This window comes from Dermacentor andersoni, chromosome 7 (genome assembly GCF_023375885.2).
Source record: "Dermacentor andersoni chromosome 7, qqDerAnde1_hic_scaffold, whole genome shotgun sequence".
NCBI classification, from domain to species: domain Eukaryota; kingdom Metazoa; phylum Arthropoda; class Arachnida; order Ixodida; family Ixodidae; genus Dermacentor; species Dermacentor andersoni.
This window is the reverse complement of record NC_092820.1, coordinates 169,082,590-169,107,152: the sequence shown is the minus strand read 5'-3', so window position 1 is coordinate 169,107,152 and position 24,563 is coordinate 169,082,590. Positions and strand designations below refer to the sequence as shown.

The 24,563-nt window shown below is 45.7% G+C and overlaps 1 protein-coding gene and 1 non-coding gene across 8 annotated transcripts in view; one reads left to right on the top strand and one right to left on the bottom strand.

The window, feature by feature from the left end:
* Positions 1-24,563, bottom strand: part of LOC129385277 (uncharacterized) — a 283,848-nt gene that overhangs the window by 85,224 nt on the left and 174,061 nt on the right. The window lies entirely within an intron of this gene.
* On the top strand, positions 6,381-6,454 carry TRNAI-AAU (transfer RNA isoleucine (anticodon AAU)). The gene has a single exon. It is a non-coding gene; the product is annotated as a tRNA-Ile (tRNA).

Here is a 24,563-nt window from a genome sequence, read left to right as displayed (position 1 = left end):
ATGGTGTAGTGCTACGCCTTATAGTCGCGTGTACGTGAATGCGACAGAATGCGACAGTAGCACATCGGATTTCCTATAGCGCATCAAGAGTAATGCAATGCGCCAGCATTCACATGTAGCGCATTACCGCTGGTGCGATGGTGGCGGAACACGGTGGCGCACATCGAAAGCAAAACAGCGCTTCCGGTGTCGCCAACGGCGTCGTCATTTTCTCACCGAACTTGCTGTCCTGCGGTTCGGCGAGCGCATGCAGCAGCGTATTCCGTTGCCATAATTCCTAACGCGACACGATCGCGTTTACCTGCACTGCGAAAGCAACTTACTCGTATCTATCTACTCCTGTCTGGCGCATTAATGTTACGACCTTTCCTAGCACATTAGCCCCATTTACATGGGGACGCTGCACTCTAAAGTTGGCATGATGCGACACGATGCGCCAGTTGTCGCATTCATGTAAATGCGGCTCATAATAATATATATACTGATGCCCGAGTTGGTTATTCATATAGCAGGTTCAATCAGCACACTTTTGAAAATGAAGGGAACGTACAGTTCTAGTTCTTTCCCCTGTTTTTCTTTCTTCAATCAAACCAGTTTCCGTGTTTGTTTGTTTATGGGCAAAGATATAGTGCTTTGTGACCGCATATTTATTCGGAAATACATGTTTTTTGTTTTTCTGTAACTGTCCTACTTGCATCAGCTTGAGCACCTCGGTTTCGTGCGCATGCACTGAAGTCTCAGGATAGGAGTATTTCTGCGTTACCTCCACGGGAACACCTTGTCGTTGCCATTTGGGAATAAAGCCTGCAGCCTCGCAATCAATATGCAGAATTCCCATGTAGCCGGGACACCGCAGCGTGTAAAACCAACGCCATGTAAAACGTCCGTCGTATATCTTGTGTTACCCTCTGTTCGCGTTTGTGAATACTGTATGTAAGCGTATTGCACGCACGCACGCACGCAGGGCAGACAGACAAGCCCAATAGTATTTCTGTTCGAACAGTAACATGGCGCGGGGATGGGAACCCGGCAGAGTCAGTGAATCCGGGCGAGGTATGCCAAACGAGCAAATAGTGGCCGGCTTCGTGTAACGAATGTTTATCTTCCATTGCCGGCCACGGGTGGGCAAAGGAAAGCGAAAGAAACATGCGCGCAGCGATGGACACAGCGAGCGAGTCCCTCGCTGATATGTATACAGGACACGCACACAAACACGTATACACAGACCTTCGCTGCGATGCAGTAGAGTTTCGCGACCCGGATAAATGCGGTTGGAATCCGTGAAAAGCACCGGGAGTCTTGCCGGCCTCGCTCGGACGGACTGGGTGGTGCGGTGGGCTACGCCGTCAGGCTCGCGTGCATGGTCTGCATAACGAGAAGTGGGATGGTGCGGAACCATCTTTCGCTGTATGTGTTTCTTGCGTTCATCTTGCGCATGCAGCGAGGACACAGAGAAAGCTGGCGTTGATTTTTGCAGCGAGTAGTTGTCTTTTGTCATGTTAACCTGTATTTTTTTTCATTCCTTCGTGTTTTTGGAACGTTAGAAAGTGGATGCGCACACCACCATACCGTACAGCCTAATAAAAATCTCACGCCTGCCATGGCTCGACCGTGACTCCTACGCGTTCTTAAACGAACATTCTATCTGGAAGTTAACCTTGTAGCTCGCAGAAAGTCGAAGAAATCAGCAAAGTTAGCTCCGACATCATTGTGAAATACTCGGCGTGGTTCGCACCTGAGACCTAGGCAGCCCATGACGGCGCCTGTGAGTCTTGCAGTGCTCGCTAGGTGTCGCCCCGATGCTAACATAAAAAAAAAAGAATATCAAGGAGATGTATACAAAAATGCTAGAATAAAAAAACATGCACCGCATACTTCATTAAATCAAAGAGGCTAGGTGACACTCACCGCCCCGTTTCAAAGGGAATGCCAACACTTCTTCTTCTTCTTCTTCTTCTTCTTATTATTATTATTATTATTATTATTATTATTATTATTATTATTAACGACGCTTCGACAGTCATTCAAAACTCTTCAATTTTGTTATATGCTGATGACGCGAAACTTTTCAAAGCGGTAAAAAAATGTTAATGATTGCGCCGCTCTTCAGGACATTGCAAATTTTGGGTCATGGCGGGCTGAATATAAGCTGGTCATAAATGCATCAAAAACGAAAGTTGTAATTATTTAAAAGCTTTTTGTGCGCAAACAGACAGTGACAAAGAAGAGGGGCAACGCTCGTCCTTGTGTTGCCCCTCTTCTTTGTGCCTGTCTGTTTGCGCACAAAAAACTTTTAAATAATGAATCTATTCCAACTAGGCCGACTCGCAGTTATGCGAAAGTTGTAAGTTTAACGCGTAAGACTAACAGGAGTTTATTCCCTGTAGCGTTAAGGACGTTCTCCTGCAAAGAGCTCAGGGAACGAAGGACCTTGGAGTGTACTTCGATAGCTGTCTGAGTTTCTCGCCCCACGCTCAACAGACTAGGCAGCGTGCACTTCAAACGCTCGGCACAGTATGTCGGGCGACGAGATACTTCAATCAACCAGGGCCATTTGTAACATTATATAAGAGCGTGTGCCTTCCAGTCCTGGAGTACGCCTCCGTGGTTTGGGGCGGCACTTGTAGGTCAAATTATGAACTTCTCTTAAAAGGGAAAAAAAGTTCACATCTATATTTAAACATCGATTCTGTCAAAGGCCTTCCATCTCCATGGAGCTAACGCAGACACTCACGTTACCTACCCTCACCTGTAAACGCAATAAATCGGGCGTTCTTTTTCTTCACAAATTAATACATGGAAAAATCTGCTGCTCGCACTTGCTTTCTAATGTGCGCTTTTACATTCCGCAGAAACGCACAAGGAAACAGTGCGCTTTTCAGCCTTCAGGTTCTTGTGACCCTCTGTCTAGAGTGCAGGCGACATATAACGGCCATTCGTAGTGCCTGGATATCTTTGATGCCTAATTTTAACATTTTTCTGAAAGGAGTTGCAGAGGAATTTCAAAGAATTGAACAAAAACTATGATATCTGTTGTGTGTTCCGTCATTCTGTAATCCTTTCTTCTATTTCTCCACTTTTGCTTTGTATTCTCTTCGTGTACTCATTTTGTGCACTGTTAAAATCTGTATTCGCGAAATTATTATTATTCGTTCTATGCGTGCGCGCGCGCGCGCGCATGTTTGTGTGTGTGAGCTTGCATTGTTCTTCCTGTGCATTGTTTTGCCGAGTGCGCCAACACCAAGACCCTCGAAGTTGTTCCTGGGCAACTTACTAAACACCTTTGATTTGATTATTATTATTATTACGGCTACTGCTCGTCTATGTTAAAATTATTGTCAGGGCAGAATGGAACAGTGTAGGATTTGGAACTATTATTATTATTATTATTATTAATAGCACGGGTAGTGCCCGTGCATAAATTGGACGCTGAAGGTGCGGTGACTAACTACCGGCCCATATCTATACCGAGTGTTTCAGCGAACACTTTCAAAACATTTTAAAGGTTGCCCGTGGCAGTTAGCACAATTCTAGTTCGTGAGCTGGTCTACTCGAAGAGAAGGACATTACTTGCACAAAAAAATTGAAATGCATAATAGACTAATTAAGAAATCCACTAATTAAGTTTGTTAACTAATTATCTTCTGAACCATATTGCAATTCGCGAATCCTACCAAGTGGGTCCACAAGGCGGATCCACTTGGAACGACTTCTCAGGATGACACGAGTTTCGAGATACTAATTCCAGAACTTTGCGAACAAATGCATTGGCGTTCCAGTTACATTAGTGCTTCAAAGCATAAAACGACGTCTTGTTAAGAAAGTAACTGGAACGCCAATGCATTTCTCCGCAAAGTTTGGTAATTAATATCTCGAATCTCGTGTCATCCTGAGAATTCGTTCCGAGATGATTCACCATGTGAACTGCATGGGTGGAATTTGTAAACTGCAATATGGAGTATAAAGTAATTAGTTAACGACTTAATTATTGAACTTTTGTTAATTAGTTGGTTGTACATTTCAATTTTTTTTGCAAGTAATGTCCGCCTCTTCGAGTAGACCAGCTCATGAACTAGAATTATGCTGTGTGCCACGAGCAAACTTTAAAAAAAAATTTAAGTGTTCGCTGAAACACCCTGCATATGCTGTGCGCTGCGTCTCAGTTGTTTGAATCTGTATTGTATTCTCTGATTTCTGTTAATGCTAACAACATTTTAATATATGAACCACGTGACGTTGTACCAGGGGGCGCCACAACAAAGAACCTGGTTACATTTATGGCAGTGCTTCCAGTGTACATATAGTGCATAGTATGAGTCAATTATATAGGCGCTGTTTACTTTGACCTAAGTAAAGCATTCGGTGTAATTTGCCATGGACTCCTCCTGACAAAGCTCACGCAAACGGACATACCTTATTCCATCAGCACCAGCTGTTATCTAATTATCGAAGCAATAGATCTTGCTTCATTAGCAGTAATGGACAGATCACTGTTCGCTATCAAGTCACTAGCGCCCTCTTCTCTTCTTACTAGACAAGAGGGCGGTGATGGAATAAGGTATGCCCGTTTGCGTGAACTTTGTGAGGGGACGCCCGTGACAACCTATATGAAATGCTTTACTTAATACAAAGTAAACAGCGTCTAATAACATTTCGCGAGCAATTCAACATGCATTCCGTCTATATGGCACAAAGCTGTCTAAGACTGTTGAGTGTTCGCGACTGCACTGACCTCCAAAAAGAAAATTTTTCACTTTCAAACTGGTGCAGAGACAATGAGCTACCCTTAAACGCTTCCGAAATACTACGATATTACGTTATTCGCGAAAAACGCAACATATGCAATTTTTATACACTCTTCGGGATGTTTCATTGCCCAGGGTCGATGAAACGAAAGATCTTGGTGTGTGTACTTTGACAAAATGCTAAGCTTCTCTTCACGCACTAAATATTCGAAACAATTAACGTGCCCTTGGTGCTCTGGTTATTAGAGAGCTTTAGGTTAGGGGCCGCAAGCCGCACCCAAGCGTTAGGGGACGCGGACCACCAGGCGCACAAAAGAACCCAAAGCGAGCACAAAAAAGCGCGAATGACCCCCAATGGAGCTGCGTCCCCCAGCGCTTTGGTGTGGCTTGCATCCGCTAACCTAAAACTCTCTATTGTTTGTCGTATATCGTATGACTTTAATTCGCTTGTTGCCTTTCTGGAATTGTATTACACCGTGTGCCTTCCACTACTAGCGTATATATGCTTGTGTAGTTTGGGGCGGAACGTGTAATTCTAATTATGACCTCATTGAACGCGTCTAGAATAAATTTAAATCTATTTTCGAGAACCACTTTTGGCCTTCTGGCGATCATAGTCCAGCGCTCCCAAGTATACTTCAACTGACACCTCTAAAATCAAGACGTATTAAATCAGACCTTCTGTTCCTCCATAAGTGGGTCCATGGCATCATACATTGTCCAAAGTTCCTTGATCATGTTTGCATTGACACATTTCAAAGTTCATTTCCTGTATTTTGCATATATGTAGATAATCGTGTACATTATATGATTAGCCCACTTTTACATACGTCTCCTCGTTCTTGGTTTCTCTATTTGTTTTTCCATCTCGAATTCTTTTGTCTACCACATTCGTCTTCTCTCTACCTTTTGTCTCACGTATTGCTTTTTATGTGCACCAGTACAAAGGTTCCGTAGCTGTTTCTGGGCACTATAATAAACATTTGATTGATTGATTGATTGATTGATTGATTGATTGATTGATTGATTAATTGATTGATTGATTGATTGATTGATTGATTGATTGATCTATACATGTTTGCATACATGAAACAGTCAACAAGGGGAGAAACAGAGCTACCTGGCAACTGCCATGTGGAGGGGCACATATGAAAATAATAGTGAGTGAAGAACAGGAGAGATAATAAAAAAAAGAAATTGTGGATAGCAACACAATAATAAAACATGCATGTGTGTTCACGCTGATCGGGCGGAACCAAGCTAATACAAAACTATATGGCAAACGCGTAAGAGCTTTTAACAGAGGAGTGTATATAGGTGACGTCCCTGGAGCGAAAACAACCCTAACAAAACACGTATGCGATAACGTGTAGCGAAACTGTTTGCCGAAGGTAGTTGTACGTTATGCTTGTACAACCGTTATTCAACAGTTACAGAGAGTTAAAAACATCATACATGCTAAGAGGCTAGCTTCAAACAGTGATCTTTTATAAAAGCTGCGCACTTCAAACACTGCACGAGAGTAAAAAGAAAAAGAAAAACACATGCTTCAAAGCCGTTCAAGGTCCATTCGAAACCATGAAAGAACGTTATCTTAGAAGTACACTACATATGCGCTCGCTCGCACCATCGCCTGGCCTGCTAGCTCAGTCGGTTAGAGCGTCGTGCTAATAACGCGAAGGTCGTAGGTTCGATCCCTGCGCAGGCCAAATTTTTTTTCCTCGTCTCCTGTATTTCTTTTTTTTTTGCCCCCGTAAACGTGAGTTATGTCCTACGGTAGCATCCCAGAAACGTACATCGCAATAAACAACTACTCGACTTTCCCCCCTAAAGAATAAGCATGACCATTGTTTCAACAAGACTGTGGTACGCTCTTCTGATTGGTTCCCTGTTGTGGCCTCACTTTCAGAAAATATGCCTCTTCTCTTTGTCTGTTTTTTTTATATTTATCTAGGCACTGAAAGACATTAAAGTATGATACCTTTTGCCCATGCAATGCTCGCATACATGCTAATGTGCATACTATGCAATGAATAATGTATGGAATAATATACACAGGAATAAAGTTCGATCCGATCAACCACCACGGAATAAAACCACCACTGGGAGGCGTGTCTTTCGAACGTGCTTGCAAAAGTGACTGAAAGCACTTGCAAACGCCGAGACGACTCAAGCAGTACATTTCATCAGAGATGAATCCATTTGTAATATAACCCATGCGTGTTATGTTACCGTTTTCTCTCGTATATAGGCACCTCTTTTTTCATATTCTTGATGATGCAAGAGGTTAGGCTGCTCGGACTCGAAGCAAATAAAACAATGTAACAAAGCAAGCTACACGTACACAAATTCAATCTATTTTGATCACAAGAAAATATTACAGTAGACCTATTTATAAAAGTAAAATTACTGGTCACCGTCACCAAATCCTTTCATCGTAACTCTCTCTTGCTATTTTGTTTATTTTGTAGAAGTTGCTCCAATTTAAGTATCCAGCTTTATTTTATCTTGCGTGCAATTACAAACAAGTCAAGGCAAGAATGCTTACTTTCGCGGCCAATATATAACAAGCACGCGCAGGTATTATGATTTTTGTTTGTTATCTTTCCGTTCACAGTATAGATCATAGGTCAGGTAGGAACTTTTAGAGGGCGTGGAATTAGAGAGAATGCTGCGATACTGTTGGGCTAGAGAATGGTTGTGCGATGGCTGTGAAATGGGCGATCACACGGGACATGAGGGTGATTCCACAATACTCGTGGCAACAAATGATGCAGCATAAATGAGGGGCTCTTTCGAGACACCTACTCCTGGCAAGGCTAAGTTAGCGTTTTTTTTTTTATTTAGCCGGATCCGCAGTAAAGGAGAAAGGAAGGCTATCTCTGAGCGGGAAAGCACACTGAAACTGTCACTTCGTCAAGTTTTATGCTCGAGTTTTAAACGGGGAAGAAGAAGCTAACTTCGCAACTTTCTTGGTTAGATAGATAGTCAATTAAGCATAAATGATGCAGACCCGTCGCATATATTGTAATCTATATAAAGGGTAGCCTTCGTGAAGCGGTTAATTAATAAATTCTGTAAAACTGCTAATCTTCCGCAACGTGTCTTAGCTTAGCGATCACATGCCTGCCTTGCAAATGAGCAAGGCGCTGAAACCGTCACGACGTGACCCACGTGATCAACGCGACTGCGGCTTATGCCATCTCCAGGATCGGCCCACTTTTCATTACGCCATCTCAGGGATTAGCCCAGTTTACTGTATTGCACAATCTCCAGGACTGGTCCAACTTACTCGACAAGGAGCAGATTGATCAGACGTACAAAACCACGAGAAAGAAGGCATAGAACGTTTTGCTTTATTAGAGAAATTACGCGCTTTGAGGTGTTTATTTGTAGACGTGAGAGTATTAAGGTATACCGTTCTTTGTTTCACATTGCGATTACGTAAAGAAAGAGCGAAGCCACCGGCACATTAGTTGGAGTACACATACATGGGATCCAATTATTTATGATTACTGTTGTGTATATGAGCTATTCGGCACAACAGCAGCCACGGCCAGTTAAGTATGGGAAGAGATCACCTAAAAAGCTTCTTTTTAAAACACCGAGATATACAGATGCACGCTCATCTTAGGCAAAGGGAGTCAGTTGCTCCATCTTCAGTATAACGTTTTAGGAATTGAAGAAGCGGATTTGATGAGCGATATACGCGCACACGCTCTTGTGCGACACAGTATCGCACCCGCCTTGCTTCCCTCCATGTTCTCTCGTAGTTTTCTGAATTCATTTCCAAAGAGACAGATGGCTTTCGCGTGCCAGCGGGCGGCGCCGGCTTCATCTAGGCCAGACCGGCGATGCACGCCCGTATCGCGTACCGCTCACGCCAGGGGGCGCCACCATAAGCTCCGTCACGCGGTGGGGACGAGTGCAAACAGCATCCGTCCGTCCATTCGGCGCTGCGTCGTGCGTTGTCTCTATGTGTGCAGGGTGTGTCTCGGTAGTCGCGACGCGCTTTCCGTGACACGCGACGTGCGGCAGCGAATCTGGGACAAAAGAAACGGGAGCGGTCGAAAGAACGAAAATAAAACAACAATGAGCGATGATATTCGAGGAGACGCCCGTAGTGCAAATTCCTCGGCGCGCTCCACAGAGTGCGCGAGATGTGCTCGCAGTTGGGCAACGATTGAAACGCGATAATTCTGCAGCACGCGGTTCCTCATTACGCCACGCATAGCGGCGACGTGTACGCGGTACACGGTTCACGAAAAGGCATTCAATAAGGGCGAGTTGCGTGCCCCTAACCGCCGTGCGTCTCGTAATGTTGAATGATTTCTAAGTGAATTGGTTCCAGCCACGCTACAGAGCATGCGGAGCGCTAATGTGTTTGTGAAGTTGCTTTTCTCTCTTTATACCATCTCATTTCTGTCTTCTCGCGTGGCAGTTATTTAATGTTGTCAGAAAGCGATCTACAAGCATTTACACTAAAGCAATAGCGCCGTTAGGTACGCTCTTATAAATGAATAAATGAATGAATGAATAAATAAATAAACAAATAAATAAATAATTAAATAGCCAGGAAATGACGATTGTACCACCATGTCGTGTTATCTAAATGCTGCGCTTCAAAATTTATTTCCACAGCAGTTTCATAAATGAAGCTTTTATCCGTCACGACAGGTTGGCTATTAACTATGAAATAATGAAATCAACGTCCAGAGCTACAACTGCAATAGCTCCGATTATGTAGCGATAACACGAACGCAGGTAAGTGACATCACATACAGTTGAAGTTACGAGAGAGACGGGGAGTTCAAATGCGTGTGACAGGCAGCAGCTGGTCAATTACCGTAGCATATATGTTAGGTGCCAAGAAAAGCGAATTGTAGTCGAGGGCGGCAATAGATAATATGGAGTGATTAGATAACAAAATTGTTGGGCATAGCGTGGGTTAAATTGACGCAGCACAGAGGCACTTTGGTATCTCTGCGGGAGAGAAGCCTTTGTCATGCAGCGGTAATTATAGGCTGCTTCCGCCGCTATAGACGACAATGATGAACCTCCAGTGGTCAAAATAATCGGGAGCCCTCCACGAAAAGCCTTTCCTACGAAGACTGATGGAGGAAACGCTTGCACTGCATGCAAGCGTTGCACGCTTGCGAGCTGAAAGTGTGGCCCCTCAGCCTGCATGGGAAGGATGCTCATAACGGTGCATGGAGGGGATTCGCCTATACACTTCGTCCTGACGACTTCAAGTGGTCTTATTGTGGTTTTGCCAATATTTTTCAACAAAAAGATTGCGCTATGAAGACAACAATTCGCCATGACTGTGGATATATATATATATATATATATATATATATATATATATATATATTGTACTTTACCTGTTTACAATACTGTATGCCCTGTCAGGGTGAATCACAGGAGCGGGGAAAACAATACAAAAATATGCAGTATATAACGCATACACTACGACACAAAATATGATACAAAATCTTTGTACAATACTTTTGTAAAAAACAAAAGCGTTCCCAGTCACTGCTGAAAAGAGTCGGCCTATTGACAGTCTATGAAGACTTGCGGATTAATCCTATTCCCCTAAGTAATTGTTCTCTGTATACGAACGAGTACTTGAACACGTTAATGTTAACTGCTTTTAAATTGTTCACTTGTGTTTGCTTCGTATGCTATCCTACTGTTATCGGAGTACTCCTCCTATATCCCTATAACGTGGGCTGCATTAGGGCTAAATAAAAAATATGAAAATAAAGACAGCGCAAGAATAATTAGTACGCGCTGATAGTCGTCGCGGGTGGGGGAGGAGGAGGGGGGCAAGTACAAGGTAAAATATACATTTACATTTCGTTTTACACTTTTACACGGCGTTTCTCATAAGCCACAATGCGGTTTTGAGACTAACTCGATCGGGCATTTATTTATTTATTCAAAATACCTTACAGGGTCCAGAAGGGAACTGATGAAGGCAAAGGGCATTGATGCATTATTAACTCACAGACACAGATTTACACAACCGTGTGATCCCAAGAAACCGATAACGCAGCAGCAAGTGCTCAATGAGCGAGTTGTGGCAGAGCCTGGAAGGATAGCCGATCAACGGCTAACAGAAGGGAAAGAACAGCCGCCGCGATAAATGTGGAAGATCATGATAATGAAAGAGTGCACACACACACACACACACACACACACACACACACACACACACACACACACACACGCGCACACGCACGCACGCATCATCCAGTGGAAATCGATATATATGCGCAGGAAAGAGACGACGAACTTTTTGGAAGACTTCTCTTACATAACGTTTTCGGCTGGTGGACCAGCCTTCGTCAGAGTACAGTAACGCATGTACAACACATACACAGCTTTTGTATTATATTATCTCAATATATCTAACAACGATGTTGTTTTTATATTACTACAGAATTTATCGTTGTGATTTAAATATACAATTTCAAATATATAATTTCTCAAATTTTAACTTTGAATGAATGCATCATTAATGATTCAACGTTCGCTTCAATGAGTTTACTGTAAGCCTCTGCTACAGTGACTTCCGGCGGTTTCGAATGACTCGCTTTTAATTACAGTACCTTTATTTTTGGGTCACGAATGTTTAATTCCGAAACCACTGGCAGATGGGAGTAACGAAACATTGTGTGCATCAGCCTTGCGCTACCCGAAGATTGATAAGTTGATAACATACCCCAACGATTTATATGATCTTGCGGTATTATTATGCAGCTCCCTACAGTGGGAGTTCAAGGAAAACCATAAAAACGCTAACGCAATTCTTGAGTCACACCTTGGCAGGTATGGCGCGTTCTATTGCCTGTTCTGAGAAATCGCATATTGCTACCGCTCTTCCAATGGGTGGACGTCTGGAAAAGTGCCTGTTCGATCCATATCGGGCCTTTGCGATAAACGTTTGGGAATGAATAGCGTTAATGACACCACTGGCAATGATTGCTTATTAGCACATTATAAATATAATTGAGAATTCCGCGCTTTATTTGATACTTCCATATCGCATTACAGATACATCCTGCAATAAGTGTTTGGGGCGCGAGGCAAATTGAGGTGCCATCTACACAGCAGTGCATAAACTGCAAGTTTCGCTCGAGCACGTCCACAAATACGATATTGAATAACGACCCAATCTATGCCCCGGGAATCTGCCAGCTTTTTTTTTCGTTCGTTGTAATCCTCAACCTAGAAAAGCACGCGCAAACTGCTCGTATACCTTTGTACTTCCGCGTTCTCCGCTCCTTATCATTTTGGCACCGCCTTCCGGGTTTCAGCGTGAGAGCCGCACTCGCTCTCGACCAAGTATTATCGCTCATTGCCTTTATTGGCATATGCGCTTCATGCCCGTGATTCGCGTCCGTGTATGCCTTACCAAAGACCCACAGCGATTACTCAGTGGCTTTGGCGTTCTGGGCTATTGAGCCCGAGGTTGCCGGTGCGATTCCACGCAGCGACGGCCGAATTTTCTGAATAAAGCCGAAATGCAAAATACGCTCCTATACTGAGCGCCGAATTCATCAAAAACCCCAACTGGCCTAACATAGTGCGAATCCTTTAGATAAGGCGTCCGTTATAGCTATTCCTTGTGGAACGTTAAAACGAACCAGTCGATCGAATAATTAATCAACCATACCTTTACTGAATAGCATAGAACCATTCGTAGCCCCATTTGTGGTGGCAATGCCCAATCGCGTCGGGCACTTGCTCGCACACTGCCTAACTTTCAGTGTATTCCTCGCCCTTTGCTGCCGTGCGATTTTCAACTACTTCGACTTCTGAGAGAGTCAATTACTGGCTTCTTGTTCCCAAAGGCCACAAAGCTGTTGCGGAATGCTTTACAGCCACGGAGACGTCGGGCTCTCGTCTCTGTAGTGCTTCTTCTCTGTATTTGTGCAATGCGGCATGGCACCGGGCCACCCACTAATACAATGCAATGCTCTAGCAACGCGGTTATAACCTTTGGGGACATGGCGCCGCCCCAATGGACCACTGGCTCCCAATAATTTCGGAGCGGCTGGGCAGGCACTGTAAAAATACGTGAGTCTACTTTTTATTAGTCGCATAGTCAGAAAGGAGGATGAAATTAGCGTAGAAAGTGTTCTTGCTCTGCCGACAGATGAAGAAGGGATTGTGACTTAAACTTCAGGTGTAACAGACCTGCGGCGCTACGTCCAGCAATATCTATTGTAATAGACCTATGTAATGAAGCAGATGCACCTCGTCTTTTCGATGGCAGCTCGAAAACGATGACGAGGACAACGAGTACCCGTGCGGTGATTGCAAGAGAGCTCGTGCTGCCCGCTGCTGCTAGGCTGCTTCTTGACTGATTATCCCTTTTGTAATTAGATCTCATTACGTTTGGTGGAGGTGCTGGGCAACGTACGATGTCGAAGCTCCAGGGTGACTTGAGGGATTCCAGCATTGAGTTAAAGGAGAAATTCTGGGGTATTACGTGCCAAGACCGCGATATGATTATGAGGCCCGCCGTAGTAGAAGGCTCAGGAATAATTCTGACCACTTGGAGCTTTTTTTAACGTGCACCCAATGCAAGGACCATGGACGTTTTCGCATTTTGCCCCCATCGAAATGCGGCCGCCGCGGCCGGGATTTGACCACGCGCCCTCGGACTTAGCAGCGCACCGCCAACACCACTACGCCATGCACCGCCGCGGGGGAAGTACGTTGATATTTACCAAACTGTTCAGGTTTCGTTGCGGCTCGGCTCTCCGGGGCGAACGTCTGCGCCACCGGGCCAAGAACAGCGCCAAGTGCTCCAAACTATCGCTCCGTCAACGCAGCCATTTGGGACCCTCCAAAACAGCGAAATCCTCGTGTTTCCAGCGGCGAACCCACAATGAGAAACCTATTATTCCTGCTGCGTGTAAGCAGAGTGAGCGAAGTTCGACGCAGGGAGACGCCAGTGCAGCGGCTATATAGAGCACTGCAAGCGCAGACATGACGACCGCGCACCGACCACGGGTGCTTCACTATGGGGAGAATGTTCACTCTCTCAATTTAGCGAGTATGTTCCCGAGAGTGCATGGACTATTGGAACGCGATTCAACCTCTATAGCTGACGCCGACGAAAGACAATGTCTTCCTGGGATAGTCGGGGTTGAGCCGTTATCATCGTAATTATAATCACCATAATAATATTCATCATAATCAGTTTTGTCCCTTTCCGCTGGTCTACCTTGTCAAGCTTCAGGCCGCTGTGCTAACGCGGGATTTTACCTAGATTATATTCATTGGACCCTGACATGCTGCGTCGTCTGCCACCCGGATTAATCCCGTCGTGAAGCAACTTTGGAGTGCCACCTATGATTGGGCGTCGTATTCACGAACGCGTATTCATTCCTCTGGGAATGGCCAACAGCGCCGTATGCAACTCTTACGGATGGGACGAGACCATAAAACACGCTCTGTACCGTTGTCTAGCGTATACAACTCTCAACGGGATGTTATGGGCATGAGAATTAGCCGCTTGGACGACGCATCGTTCACAGAAACTAAGGTCCTGCGAACCTGGTCGAACACCTCTAGTGTGCGCAAGGCCGCCAAAGCGCTAATGCGATTCTTGAAGTCAACCGGAGTAGATGAGTGGTTGTGAGATAACATTCATTATGAGTGCACATATATATGTCAGGGAACTGTTATCTGCGAGTGCGCGCACAATGACTATCCTTCTCCCTTCTTATCGTTATTTCTCCCCTTTCCCCTTGCCCACTTGGAGGGTGGCCAACCGGGCGAGACCTCGGTGAACTTCCCTGCCTTTTCTTCTTTATTTCTCTCTCTATCTCTGGAACTGACGAGCCCCATGCAACAGTGCCAAATGTCCATTGCCATTGCAGTCCACACAAAACGATAGTTGCTGCTTGCATCGTTACAAACTGCGCGGCATACGGGACACTCTTCGCAGCAACTCACCCGAGGTGTCACCTCCGTTAGTTGTGCATTTGTTTAGGCCTCTGTAATACTCGAAACGAGTTCTCTCCAAAAGGGCGCGAAGCGCGGACTGCGGCGTTGTTCATCGATTGTATACAAACGAGCTCCGATTATTTGTGTGGACGAAAATTGCACAGACGAGAGTTTATTAAGCGGCCGATATGCATATCTTACTACACTCGCCTTCCTGTAAAGGACGTTACTACGAAAACATCTCCTTCGCAAACTTTCTCGCAGGAACAAATAAACACGCGAGCGGACCACGCTGTGTGTATATTTCACCATATCAGCCGCTACTTTTTGTCAGCGCAAACACATCAAGCGTTATCTCACGGTCGTATTCTGCCGTATACACACACGAAAAGCCCTCGCTAACGGCAGACTTTGTTGACATTTCCATAAATTCTTTTTCTACGTATATTTTGTTCAAACAAACGAGAAGAATCAACGGTAAATGCGCGCCTTGGCATGTATAGGTACTTATACGAACGCACATGTATCGACAAGCACACGCACACACTCATGCAAGTGCGCGCAAACACACATACGCACGCACGCACGCACGCACGTACGTGCGCGCGTACCAGTGGGGAAGCAACGCATCCTTATTTACGCGAAGGCGAAACTTATCCGCCACCTTTATTTGTGTAAAATCCCGAGAAGATCTCCAGATTAGGCGGGGAACACGCAAGGTGCGGGGCCTGGCGGGGGCACGTCGACACGTATTGCGCTGTGGGCGTGTGATGCGCGTAGAGCCTGCACGTACGCGCATGTACGGTACACACTCACACACATATCTATATAGGAGCGAGCCAAGGCTAGCCGAGAAACGAGCGGGATAATAATTCTGTTTGATCGGCAAGGGCCCGGCGGCGGCGGCTGGCGCGCTTATAAACCGAGCTATAAAGATATCCCTCGGATATACATCGGCAATCCCGGCGCCTGTTCGGTGTGTGTGCATCGACGAGGGCGTAGACACACGTGTGGGCTACACGAACTCCGCGTTGTGTATAGGCGCACAAGCGTATACGAGCCGAGGCCTGTGTACACGTGTAAACCTTGTTGACACGAGCTGATGGGATGACATGGATATCGCGATGAGAACCGGAGAAAGAAGTAAACATAAGAATGGCGGCTGGCGCATCGGTGGCGCCATCTGTGCAGGTTGTCCGAGAAAACTGAAAGCATACGAAACGGTGCGGGGATCGGTTGGAGGCGGTGTTGGTAAATAGCAAAAAGTCGCAAAACTATTGCGAGTTTTTAGTAGCCTTAATGACAATTCTGCCTCTTTGTAGTACGGGCATCTTTTTTAGTGAGGTAAATAGCAAGTAATGTGCCCTGGTAAGATTCCTGAAGGAGAAAGAGAGATGCAAATGAGACAAAGGCAGGCAGGTTAACCAGAGTTAAAACCTCCTGTTTGCTACCCTGAACTAGGGGAAGGAGAAGACGGAAATAAGAGCGGAGACAAAAGGAAAGCCGTGAAAAAAAAAAGAAAGAGGGAGGGAATTATTATACTCTTTCTAAAATAGGCCACTGCGACGGAAAAAGGTCAGCAAAGCCTTGACCGACTTTTGGTGCGACGACAGTTCATGTTGGCATTCCAAGACTGCCTGTTCTGAATTCCTGAAGGGATTTGGTTTCAATGCATCTCTCTCATATCATTCCAAGAGGGACACATGAAACTCCATTTGTCGTCATTTCCGGAGACGCACCAAAGAGCTTTCTTGTGAATTATCTTTGTACATTGAAGCTACTTTTCTATGAAAAGCACAATCATGAGATCTCATACCGCTTTAGAAAGTGGAGGTTGTCACACCCTTAACTTAGAGGCAACTTAGAGATATATAATTAGAAAAAATATTAAGAAGGACGTCTAGAAAAAGAGTAAAAAATTTATTTCGAGCAATTCATTATCCCCATTACCACTTAATGCATTTTCGCTAACAACGAAGTGTTTCGTTCCACGAACTGGTGACCTTGTCAAAAAAAAAAAAAAAAGGAAAAAGAAAGGAAACGCACCTTGCTGGAGGTGTTCGCTGCCTCTTCTGACCGGGTGTGCTATATGTCCTGCACATTACGAAATTCCACCGTGTTCGCGTTTTGAGCTCTCAGAGACGGTGTCGCCACCCTACGTGGCAATTAGAGCTGACAAGGCGGCGAATTCTACAATATGGCAGAATGTTGCCATTCTCCAGAATAGCACCTCACGGACGTCCTTCCGGACATGGTCACGTTTCGCAATTCAGGCGTTTTGAACCAACCGGAGAGGCAGCTCCAATTAGAGCTGAACAGATGGAAAATTTGGTAGCATCGCTTAATTTGATCGTAGAAGTATAGGGCGAACTGAGAGTGCTCAGCTTTAGCCGCATAATTTTGTTTTTTCCCCGGGCGCAAGTGCGCGTCTTTCTAATTGCACTGACTTTATCGCCACCATTCTTTCACTTCGTTTTTCTTGCAATGTTCCCTGTTCAAGGTTACGTAAATATCTGATATTGCGTTCTTTAAAGCAGATTCTCATCGGTTTTTACTCACGAACATTTTCTCACGTGACTGACTAGCCTCTTACGCAAAGTCCTATAGGCGTATGCGGGCGACAACGCAACGTGCGAAGACTGCGGTCGCGGAGAGACCGGTGGACGTATTCTGCGAGGCTGTCCTCGACGCAGTGTGTGCGGAGGCGATGGCTAGCTCATTTTCATCACAGAAGGAAGGAAGGAAGGAAGGAAGGAAGGAAGGAAGGAAGGAAGGAAGGAAGGAAGGAAAAACATTTTATTTAAGGCCAGCACTAAGGCCCAGTAAAGAACAGCACTTGTTTCGCTAAGGCCCGTTGTTGATCCGCCGAGCCCCAGCGAAGCCAAGCACTCCAGGAAGGATAAGGAAGGTAAGGGAAATCAGTAGAGGTAATAAAAATGTTACATGACTACAGAATGTGTTCTATATATGCCCTTATCTCTGGAAAAAAATTGTCAGAGCAAACTATTTTGGAGAGCCGGCCACATAAGCCATCGCAGCACATGGTGGCGAAGACACTACTACAATTATCAAGGACAACAAACCAGAACGAAAGTATTTAGCCTCAACTGGTCTTCCTTCTGCTGTCTTCCTTCTGCTGGAATCAGGAACACCTTATACTTCTGTCAACCAAAGGACCAGGAAGGATTTCGTAAAGGCTACTCAACAATAGACCGTATTCACACTATCAATCAGGCGATAGGGGAATGTGCGGAATATAACCAACCCTTGTATGTAGCTTTCATTGATGACGAGAAAGCGTTTGATTCAGTCGAAACCTCAGCAGTCATGCAGGCGTTATGGAGTCAGGGTGTAGATGAGCCGTATGTAAATATACTGAAAGATATCTATAGTGGCTCCACAGCCAGCGTAGTCCTCCATAAGAAAGCAACAAAATCCCAATAAAGAAGGGCGTCAGGCAGGGAGATACGATCTCTCCAATGCTATTCACAGCGTGTTTACAGGAGGTATTCAGAGACCTCGATTGGGAAGAATTGGGGATAAGAGTTAATGGAGAATACCTTAGTAACTTGCGATTCGCTGATGATATTGCCTTGCTTAGTAACTCAGGGGACCAATTGCAATGCACGCTCACTGACCTGGACAGGCAAAGCAGAAAGGTGGGTCTAAAAAATAATCTGCAAAAAACTAAAGTAATGTTTAACAGTCTCGGAAGAGACCAGCAGTTTACGATAGGTAGCGAGGCATTGGAAGCGGTAAGGGAATATATTTACTTAGGGCAGGTAGTGACTGCGGATCCGGATCATGAGACTGAAATAATCAGAAGAATAAGAATGGGCTGGGGTGCGTTTGGCAGGCATTCTCAGATCATGAACAGCAGGTTGCCATTATCCCTCAAGAGAAAAGTGTATGACAACTATGTCTTACCAGTACTCACGTACGGGGCAGAAACCTGGAGGCTTACGAAAAGGGTTCTACTTAAATTAATGACGACGCAACGAGCTATGGAAAGAAAAATGGTGGGTGTAACGTTAAGGGATAAGAAGAGAGCAGATTGGGTGAGGGAACAAACGCGAGTTAATGACATCTTATTTGAAATAAAGAAAAAGAAATGGGCATGGGCAGGGCACGTAATGAGGAGGGAAGATAACCGATGGTCATTAAGGGTTACGGACTCGTTTCCAAGAGAAGGAAAGCGTAGCAGGAGGCGGCAGAAAGTTAGGTGGGCGGATGAGATTAAGAAGTTTGCAGGGACAACATGGCCACAATTAGCACATGACCGGGGTAGTTGGAGAAGTATGGGAGAGGCCTTTGCCCTGCAGTGGGCGTAGTCACGCTGCTGCTGCTGCTGATGATGATCTAGTAATTGCGGAAGAGGTTATAAATTTTCATTCATTCTCACATCCTTAATAAATGAAATAAAGAACGAGCGGACGGGAAGACAACGCCGGCAGTAGCCGTACCCGTACAGCCTCCTCACGTAGCGTGTGGAGCCAAGTAACGAGCCAAGTCAACTGGCGAGCCAAGTGGCGGGACAGCCCTCTTGTCGGCTGTCTCGGCATTTGAAGCGTATAGTAATGCACGTGTATGTGGAACCTAGCTGGTGATGATGATTTCTGTTGGCATCCCCTTCATAACGAGGCCACGGCAAATATCCGCCTAGCCTGCTTCAGCTAGTCGGGCTATACTACTTCTAGTGCAGTCTAGTATTTTGCCTAACTGCATACTTCATATTCCCTCTGTTTATTAAAACGTTTATCTCTATGTCGTACAGTTACATATGCCTGTTACTACCCCGGGTATATTTCTTTCCTACCTTTTTCCCCTTCAATACTCCAAACGTCTCCTACTTATCTCGGCCGCTGACCAGTTAACGAACGTTGGACATTCCCTATGGTCATAGCTGGAAAAATGTCTTGGCTTTACATTACAACGTGCCGTGTCGCCTCCAGACATTTACTGCAGCATACATATCTGCTCGGGAATTTGCACCTTCTTCGCACATGTCGCGCTCAAAAACGCTATGTCGTACGGGGGGCGATACGTTAGAAGGCAAACGCTATATAGCAGTGAAGAGGGACGAAGGATCGAGTCTTGGACATCGCGTTGAACATCAGGGGTTCGGGAGAGGGGATTGGCGATGGCGGACGGGCGGGCGGGTCACACATCTCGCACTATCTCGCGAGACCAGCCTGAACGCTCGAGACGCAGCTGTAGCCTCGGGGAAGGGAGGAGCCGACGTCGGCACGCGGCGGACTCGAGACACGTTAGCGTGCGCCACGAAGGAGAGGAAACGAAGCAGAGAGAAAGCGGCGCTGGTATGCGTGAGGAGGAGGAAGAGGAAACGTTCTCGCTCAGGGGCAACATCGACAAACCGAACGTGTTCCCTTGGCAACGAAATATGAGACGCAACTCAAGAGAGGCCGGCAGGAAGGAAGAGCGAGAGGGAGAGAACGACAAGGAGACGACGACCACGACGATTGAGAGTGCAGGCCGAGCGGGCGATCGCCGCGTCGCGAAAAGCCGCCGTGGCCCGGCCCGGCCTGTACACAAAGCGGAGCGGCCTGTGCAGCCAGCGCCTCTGCCGGCAAGGACCGAAGGTTGGCCGCTCCCTCCCTTCCCCACTCTATCTAGACCGGGCTGTCCTGTCGCCTGTGTGTGAGTGGGTCGATATCCAAGCGGCCAAAAGGACGCCAGGCATCTTCACGCGCCGCCGGACATAGTGCTCGGCCCTTCGCCATAGTTTCTCGTCCTGTCGTATACAACCGTAGCGTCGCGTCCTACTCGTCTCGCGAGCAGCGCACGGCTTCGTACGTGTGCCTATCTTGCACTGCAAACGTCGTCCATTGTCGTCCGACAGCGACGGCCTCGCTGTATTTCGTTGGAGTTTTTTTCTTTTCTCTCGCTCGTTGCCCGCAATCCACAGCTTGCCCTCCTTGCTCGCGTGCTTGTAGCTGTCCTAGCTAGTATCTTCCGAAAGAGTTAGTTGTCGGGCGAATTTTAGTTCTGAAGTTCTAAGTATCATCCGAAATCCCAAGTTCATTCGCGTGAACGCTGGTGTTAGTAAAACTTTTGGTTCGTAATTAAAGAGCGGGTGTTCGCGACTGAGTACAGAAGGTGTTGAAATAGTGCCTATTTGATCTCGCGACCGCTGAAATGACTGTGAAAAGCTAAATGGACGTATTCCGATTGGAATTAAAGTGCCTAGAAGGATGTGTACTGTGATGGGAAAATGTAGAGTTCGCAAAGAGTGCATGCTAGTAGCAGTAAGTGCTTCGCGGACACTGGAGCAAAAGACAAGACTTGCATGTTAATATGACCCCGCAATGCGATGAGGTGAGATTCGCATAGGTCAGAAGACAGTGAAGACTCGGTTTGATAGAAAGCGGTGACAAGGTCGGAACAGGACGAAATTGAAAGGCACTGTTGAGAAAGATCTGAATGCAAAAATAAAGACAGAAGAAGGAACGGGGTAATAGGAATAGCGTGAACTAAAGAAAGACGACAACCCTGCATTGCAAGACACAAAGTCAACAGCAGAAAAAAGTTTACAAACTGGTATCACATCTTGAGTATGGATCCATACTATCTACTCCAGAGAGCCGTAACTGAGTGCTTTCGCAAGGAAAATAAATAAAGAAAGAGGGGAGGGGTATGCAGCTGTTCGCTCTTGGTATCGAACAACCGTGCCAAAACGATGCAGCCTCTCTCACCCTCAAGCGTGCTTCACTGCGGGAATTTAAAGTCGCGCCGTGAAGCCGACGTGCTCGGCATCGCGGGAGAGAATTGAATTACCGCGAACAGCCGCGGATCCCCGGCCGTGTGTGTGTCGAAACGAAACTGCTGCCCGCGTCTCGTAAGCACGTACGCAAACACACGCACAAGCTTAAGCACACAGAGCTTGGCTCACGGTTACATGACACGGTCGGCACCGAGAACGACACGCCCTTCATAACACAGCGCTTGCTGCTTTCAGAGCTCCTGGAGACCAACCTCCTATCACTGGCGGTTGTAGTACGAATGCGTACTTTACGGGTGCATACTTTACTCACGAATGCGCTGTGGGACGTACTAAGTGAATGCGTACTTTATTTATAAATGCACTGTAGTAGAAATACGTACTGTGCGAATTCCCCCTTACTTATTAATGCGTACTTTGCAAATGCGCACTTATGAATGCATTGTAGTACAAATACGCACTTTGCTAATGCATAGTTTAGTTACGAAAGCGTGCTTTGCGAATGCGTGCCTTAGTTTTGAATGCATTGTAGTACAAATACCTACTTTCTAAATGTACAGTTTGCTTACGGATGCGTACTTTGCGATTGCATACTTTAGTTACCAATGCGCTGTAGTACAAATGCGTACTTTGCGAACGCATAATTTACTTTGCGAATGTGTCGTAATGTGAATGCGCAGCTTATGAATGCACGCTTTACCTATGAATACTTTGTGACAATACATTCGTCGAACATTACGTGTTTACGGGCCTGTATCCAGGCTCTGAAGCGCTCTTTTTGTCACAATACCAGTTAGTTTCTCCGAAGATCTACCCATCTCTGTAGACTACGTACCATAAACATGACGTTCATGTACAGGTGTCACAAGCCTCTGATGATATGCTAAAGTCCTTCTTCTGTAGTTATGAGAGTACTCTTTGTTTTTGCTAGGATTATACTACTACTACTACTGTTACTACTAAGCATTTGTCCGTAATTACCGGCAGGAAAAAAAACTTGTGAGACCGGTATCAGTCAAACGTACATGCTTTGGTTATTTAGAATTCGGCTAACGAAATATTTCTTATAGTGGGTGCGACGCAACGCTATTACAGCGGCAGCCATACTAGTCAACGTGGAACGGCAACGAACATTTATTTAGAAGACTGAAAATTTCAAAGCTGTAATGAGTGCAGTGCGCGAAACCAAGTGTCATGGGTGGTGAGAAGACGTGAGTGCAGGACGTGGAAAAGGACGACGATGTCGAAGAGTGGCAAGCACGATGACACATGGCTTCTTGGCCAATCCCCCGTAGTAGGCACGCGCCATAATATAGACAGCAAGCAAGCAAGCAAGCAAACACGGCGCAAGTAAGAAATAAAGGAAAAAATAAGCAATCGTGAAAATCCGCGGCGTTTCAAAGAACCTATTATTAGGAAACCACAGAAGAAGGTGGACCACCGGACAGGGCGTTGAAGAGGTGCTGCCGGGTTATGGGCCCGAGCCACCAAGCCTTCAACCGACCGGGGCGACCATAAAGTGATCTGTGAACCATGCACAAGGCCTGTGGACTCCAGCTCTCGTGGGTAGAAGGCAAGAGGTCGGGTTATACAGATTCGAGCTTGGCGACAGACATCCGTCCAGGACATCACTGTACTCCCTGCCGAACCCCCTTCCCGACTTCGATGGGGTACCGGCATCTCCTCAACCGGCTGGAATCTACCTCGCGCCAGCCGACCACAACCCATCGTTCAGCCACATCACTGCCTTGGTGAGATCACCACTCATCAACTCGCCCCATCCTTAATGCTACAACGAGCTGCTTAGTTTGACAGCACTGCATGCGCTCAATAGCTTTGCTTCGTACCATTTTGTCTTCTATAGTCCTTTGTTAATGTCAGTTGAAGACGCGTTGTGTTGTTAGAGGTATATATGTTTAAATCATTGCATACCCTATTTTCGTTCCCTGTGCTTACTAAATTTCTTGTGTGTGTCGTCGTGAACAAACAGCTTTGTACATAATTGGGTGGTGTGAGGTGCTGCCTCAGGGACCCGTTCGAAATTTAATACGAAGAATCTGCGTCACAAACGGCGAGTAAGCGAGAGCCGAAATGCGTGGCGTATTGTACGTTCCAGAAGCAATGGTATTCTAGTAGCTGCCCACCACACCCGAGATTCATTATTTATTTATGCTTGAAACCTATCTTTATATTTGATAGAAATAGCAGAAATATTCTTATTCATTTTGCTCTACGGATTGAGGCTGTCTTTCAAGGCGTCAGCATCTGTATAACATAAACACTGTATGCGCTTTATAGTTTCCAATTATTGTGAGAGAAGACATACCATTAACATGGCGACCATATAGGTATATACCTATTACCTACGGTTGATAGGAGTTTCATACAATACGTATATCGATGTTGGCGCGCTCTGTAGATGTAGTATCAATGACTGATATATGTCCCTAATATTCCGAAGTAAGAGGCATACATTACGTCCTGTGGTTTTACGTGCCAAAACCACGAGCTGATTATGAGGTACACCATAGCGGGGGACTCCGGATTGATTTTGACCACCTGGGATTCTTTAACGCGCCCCCAATGCATGGGACACGGGCGTTTTTTGCATTTCACCCCACTCGCAATGCGGCCGCCACGGCCGGGATTTGATCGCGCAATCTCGTGATTGGCAGCGCAACACCTTAGCCTGCGGCAGGTGAAGTCAGAGAGCATGCTACCTTAGCGTAAATAAGGCTTAAGTAACCAGCGCTGATCTATTCACTGACTTATTCATTGATTACTTCTTTAATTGACTGTGGTATTGGAAAAGACAGCAACAAACATTTCGACGACTTCTTCACAGCGTAAGTTGCTGTATGGACAAAAGGCTGACGTGAGGGTAATAGAATCCTTATTGCTGTTAACCGGTTCACTACCACACGCGAGACGACACTAACTTGACATAATAAAGAGGCTAATACGTTTATAAATTAGATAAAAATATTATATATCTAAATGACTCAAGGCCTCTACACACAAAACGTAGATGTATAAGGCACCAGCGAACATAAGGTCTTAGGAAACTGTAGTGAATATATCACCTTAGTTATCATATATATATATATATA